Source organism: Chenopodium quinoa, unplaced genomic scaffold, assembly GCF_001683475.1.
Source record: "Chenopodium quinoa cultivar QQ74 unplaced genomic scaffold, ASM168347v1, whole genome shotgun sequence".
Taxonomy (NCBI): Eukaryota; Viridiplantae; Streptophyta; class Magnoliopsida; order Caryophyllales; family Amaranthaceae; genus Chenopodium; species Chenopodium quinoa.
In genome coordinates this window covers 101,299-107,327 of record NW_018745454.1, presented here as the reverse complement: position 1 = coordinate 107,327, position 6,029 = coordinate 101,299, and positions in this window count along the sequence as shown.

The window sequence follows — 6,029 nt, the reverse complement described above, 5'->3', positions numbered from 1 at the left end:
TTGTGAATTCTTCTTTGAACGAGTGCCAAACTCAAATGTTATGTGGTGTTTTGAGAGATCACCAAGGTGCTTTAGGCTATACCATAGATAACCTCAAAAGTATTAGCCCCGCTTTATGTATGCACCACATAACACTTGAGGAGGGTGCTAAGCCTTCCATTGAGAGGCAAAGGAAACTCAATCCTCAAATGGGGGAGGTGGTGAAGAAGGAAATCACCAAACTCCTTGATGCCGGCATCATCTTCCCCATTTCGAGTTCTAGATGGGTTTCCCCCGTTCATGTGGTCCCTAAAAAGGGAGGAATGACCGTAGTTGAAAATGAGAATGGTAATCTCATTTCAACTAGAACGGTGACTGGTTGGAGGATGTGCATAGACTATAGACGTCTAAATGCATCCACCAACAAGGATCATTTTCCTCTCCCTTTTATCGACCAAATGCTTGAAAGACTAACCAAGCACAAGTATTATTGCTTTCTTGATGGTTATTCGGGTTTCTTTCAAATCCCTATAAACCCGGATGACCAAGAGAAAACAACTTTTACTTGTCCCTATGGAACCTTTGCATACAGGAGGATGCCCTTCGGGCTTTGCAACGCACCGGCAACCTTCCAAAGATGCATGATGAGTATTTTTGGGGACATGCTTGAAGCCGAAATGGAAGTTTTCATGGATGATTTCTCGGTAGGGGGCCTTTCGTTCGAGGATTGTTTGTCCAACTTGGGCAGGTGCTTGACAAGATGTGAGAAGGTCAATTTGGTTTTGAATTGGGAGAAATGCCACTTTATGGTGGAAGAGGGAATTGTCCTTGGTCACAAGATTTCAAACAAAGGGATTGAGGTTGACAAGGCCAAAGTTGAAGTGATAGAAAAGCTTCCCCCACCAATCAATGTGAGAGGAGTAAGGTCATTTTTGGGGCATGCCGGGTTCTATAGGAGATTCATCAAGGATTTCTCACAAATTGCTAGACCCCTAAATGCTCTTCTTCAAAAAGATGCCATCTTTATTTTTGATGAAGAGTGTCTCCAAGCTTTCAACAAATTAAAGGAGGCTTTAATCTCAACTCCAATTGTGCAAGGGCCAAGATGGGATTTGCCATTTGAGCTTATGTGCGATGCAAGTGATGTTGCGATTGGAGGTGTATTGGGGAAAAGGGTAGAGAAGAGGCTTCACGTGATTTACTACATGTCTAAGACCTTGAATGAAGCTCAACGGAACTACACCACAACAGAGAAAGAATTTCTTGCCGTGGTTCATGCTTTTGAGAAGTTTTGGAACTACCTCATTGGTTCCAAAACTATAGTCTACACTGATCATGCGGCTATTAGGTACCTTGTGGCAAAGAAAGAGTCCAAGCCTCGTCTTCTTCGTTGGGTGCTATCACTTCAACAATTCGATGTAGAGATTCGGGACAAAAAGGGGGCCGAAAATGTGGTTGCGGATCATCTATCCCGGTTAGAGAACGTGCAAGATAATGACGATGGGGTCCCAATTTGTGATGAGTTAAAAGATGATGTGCTTTACTTGTTGGCCGAGAAAGATCTTCCTTGGTTTGCGGATTTGGTGAACTATTTGGCTTGTGGGGAGTTTCCTCCAAATTCTTCAAGGAACCAGAAGAAGAAGTTGAAAAGGGAAGAAAGGCATTACATATGGGATGATCCGATCCTTTTCAAAAGAGGAGTAGATGGTTTACTCCGTAGATGTGTGCCAAATGATGAAGTGAAGAGCGTTTTGAAGATGTGCCACTCCGATCCTTGTGGAGGGCACATGGGTGCCAACAAAACAGCCTTCAAAGTATTAAAAAGCGGGTTATGGTGGCCTCAAATCTTCAAAGATTCATGGGGATTTGTGAAAACATGTGACTCTTGCCAAAGAACCGGTAACGTTTCGAAGAGAAATGAAATGCCTCAACAACCGATTCTTGAAATTGAGGTGTTTGATGTGTGGGGCATTGATTTCATGGGACCTTTTCCCTCATCTAATGGAAATCAATACATCCTTGTGGCGGTTGATTATGTTTCTAAATGGGTTGAAGCCATTGCCTCCCCAACTAATGACCACAAGGTAGTGATGAAGATGTTCAAAAAGGTGATATTTCCAAGATTTGGGATCCCTAGAGCAGTGGTTAGCGATAATGGTTCTCATTTTATTCATAATGTGTTTCAAAAGATGCTGAGAAAGAATGGGGTCCATCAACGCTTTGGCACGACTTATCACCCACAAACAAGTGGGCAAGCGGAGGTTTCCAATCGCCAAATCAAGGTAATTCTTGAGAAAACAGTCGCTAGGAATAGGAAAGATTGGTCGGACAAGCTAGATGATGCCCTTTGGGCCTATAGAACCGCTTTCAAAACCCCCATCGGCACTACCCCCTACCGGCTTGTATATGGTAAGTCTTGTCACCTTTCGGTTGAACTTGAACACCGTGCTCAATGGGCTATCAAAAAGATCAACTTTGATTTAGCGAGTGCGGGTGAACAAAGGTGGCTAGACTTGCATGAGTTAGAGGAACTACGGATGGATGCTTATGATTGTGCAAGCTTGTACAAAACCCGGTCAAAGGAGTGGCACGACCGGCAAATTGAAAAGAAGACCTTCAATGTTGGAGATAAGGTGTTGCTTTACAATTCAAGGATGAAACTGTTTCCCGGAAAGCTCATGTCAAGGTGGAGTGGTCCATTCACCGTTAAGGAGGTGTTCCCCCATGGAGCAGTTGAGCTAAATGATTTGGATGGATCGAGGTCATTCAAGGTCAATGGGCATCGCCTCAAGCTTTATTATGAGGATGCTCATGTTGGTTTGATTGAGTCAATGCAATGCAGTCTCATCTCTTGAATGTGTGAAGTACGTCAAGCTAGTGACGTTAAAGAAGCGCTTCCGGGAGGCAACCCGAGTTTCTAACCCTCCTCTATTCTATTTGCTTGACGTTTTCTTTTCTTCTTTCACAACTTTGGATTGATGGTTTTGCGTGTATTTGGTTTGTGTTGGTATTCTTGTTTGTCTTGCCTTAAAAAGGAATGCATTTTCCATATACCTTAGGCATGATTGTGTTGTATTTTAGTGTGTCTTGAGGGGAAGTTTTGTGCAAATTTTCAGATAGAGGGATTTAGGGGTGTTCGACCAAACTGCAGCAAGGTTCGGCCGAACTTTGCAAAAAGTTTGACCGAACCACCCAAGAGTTCGGCCGCTCCTCCCCTAGAACTCAAAATGGGCTAAAAACTGTCGAATTCTGGAAAATCAAAGAGTTCGACCGAACTTTTCATAAGTTTGGTCGAACCTATGCTGGTCCGACCGAACCTTCAGAAAGTTCGGCCGCTCCTGTTATGGAAATCAAATTAGGCTGAATTCTGGCAGTTTTTGGAAAATCCAAAAGTTCGACCGAACTTTTAAAAAGTTTGGTCGAACTTTTTATGGTCCGACCGAACCTCATAAGGTCCGACCGAACCTTTTTCGATCTTGCCCAGATTTAATAGACTTGAGCCGCTGCTTTCTCACTCTTACTTCTTACATTCGGCTCTCCCTCTCCCTTTTCTTCTCCTTCTCACCCTAATACTCCATAGTCACCCCTCCTTCAACCTCAAATCTCCATAAAAATCACTCCTATCTTTTTCCCTCCTCACTTCATTTACATCCACTACTCAATTCCTACAATCTCCCATAAAAATCACTCCTTAAATTTTCCCCAATTTCTAGGGTTTGAGTGACTTGAAACTTCTTGATTTCTACTTACTTCCAATCAATTGTGGTATGGTTATTCTAGCTTTTTCAAGCTCATTTCTTCAATTTCTCTTTGTTTTACCATGTTTTACATGTTCAAGTATGATATGTGGTATAATTGGTATTGTTAGTCATGGCTTGTCTGATTTAAATGGTTATTGGGATTTCCTTGTTGTAATTGGTTGGTTGTTGTTAGTAGAACTTGTTTCATGATGAATATGCATGTATGACTTGGGTTTTCATGATTTCAATTTGTTTGCTTGAATGTGTTAATCTTTCGCTAGGTTGTTCATGCTACATTTTGATTGAGAAATTCTTGAGTTGGATGGAATTTTGTGACTATTACTCATTGTTCTCGGTTTGATTTCGATGAGTTTTGAGTGGATTTCATGAATTTTAGGGGACGTCATGCCCATTTTCGCCTAGGTTTTCTTAGGATTTGCATTCGATTGCCATAGGATTTTTAGCTCATGCCTTGGTTTATAAGTGTCCATTAATGCCTTGAATTGTATTGTTGCTACCGTCTACATCTATTTCACAACTCATGGCTTTTACTCTCATTGCACACACTTTTAATCTCGACGAGCTTCTTGTGCCCCTTTTGGCTTGAATCTTCCTAATGTTAATTCTTGGCGATTTTTGTAGATTCACAATGCATCTTTTTGGCAAAAGCAAGTCCAAGAGGAAGAGGACGGGTGAATCTTCATCGTCAAATTTTCCTCCTCCACCCGGCATCTATGATCATGGCATCATCGCTCCAAACAAACACTTTTGGGATGTCTATAAAACCCTCATAGACCGTCCCATTCGATCTACAAGGTTCTTCTGCGGGAACACCTTAAGAAAGCTTGGCATCATGGATGAAGTAGTCCGGCTCGCACAAAACTTTGGTTGGGGCGAGTTCATTGACCTCCACGCTCACACCTATGAGCGCGTCACATTGGAGTTCCTTGCTTCCCTCCGCAAGGAAGTCATTGAAGAAGATGATGAAGGGAATGAATCTCAAATTATTCTTCACTTTCGTATGTTCAACGAAGACCATTCCCTATCCGAGAGTGAGCTCAATGAGATCTTCCATTGGCAAGCAACCGGGATGCATCGGCCTTCCGATATGACCTCAATGTGTCGCATTCCCTATAATGAACAAGAATGGTGGCAGAGCATCTCCACCAAGCCCATCTTTTGCACTAACACCGCAAAGGTCAACAACATCATCCATATTGCTTTGAGATACTTTGCCCGGCTCCTTCAGTATGCCGTATTCTTCAAGGCAAACCTCGGCTCTATGGTGAAAGATGAGGTAGCTTGCCTTTTCTTGGCGACAATCCTCAGCGTTTAAAGTTCAAATGCTCCACCACTTTTATCTCTAGATTGTTGGACACTCGAGATGGGCGGCTTGGTGATGAGATACACATGGGGGGCATGATCACCCTCATTGCCCTTTCTTTGAATGGTGGAGCTTACAAGGACCAAATTGATTTGCTCCCCCATGTGCTCCAAAACAAAGAAGAAGAGGCCGTCGGCTACCCTCCTTATGCTCTTTCTATTGTTGCTCTCCGCAACCAACGCTTCATCAAACTACTCCACCCAGAATCGCAAATTTATCCTCTTGGTAGATAATGGAGAAGAATGGTGTGTCCTCCCGGATCCTCCTCACACTTCGGTAGACCCTTCCAACCCGCTAAGGTGGAAAGATTGCGCGAAAATTCATCCCCGATGAATTAAGAAAAAAACAAGCCGCGGTGCAATCCCTTACCCTCAACCGGTCTACCAAGTGGAGCATAATTTCCCCCCCCCCTAGTGGGGGAGGTGAGACATCTTCTTCTTCTTCCTCTTCTCCTTTTGATATGAGTGCCCTGCGTAGTACCTCGATGGTATTCGTTTTGATAATCAGGCTTCTATTGAACAATGGGGGTACTACGCAAGGATGAACTATGATAGTCTTGTGCAAGCGGGCGTTCAAACGCCCTATGTTAACTATCCCTACCACCCGCCTCAAGAGGGCCTAGTTCCACATTGGGACACCTATGACCCTAACAACCCCTCCCCAACACCTATGCTTATTGGGCAGGTCCTATCGACCCATCCCAACGTGTTGGTACCCCACCATACAACCCTTATCGGCCGGGTGGGTGCGACTACGCCTATGATCCGGCAAGTCCATCAACCCCGACTCCTTTTGATGGTGGTTGGGGTACCCAAGGGTGGCCCTATGAGCACTTTAACCAACCTTTCCATCCATCCATGGATCGCCCGGGGTTTGATTTCATGAACCCCCCTAAGGAACGGGAGGATAGAAACCCCAATGAGGGT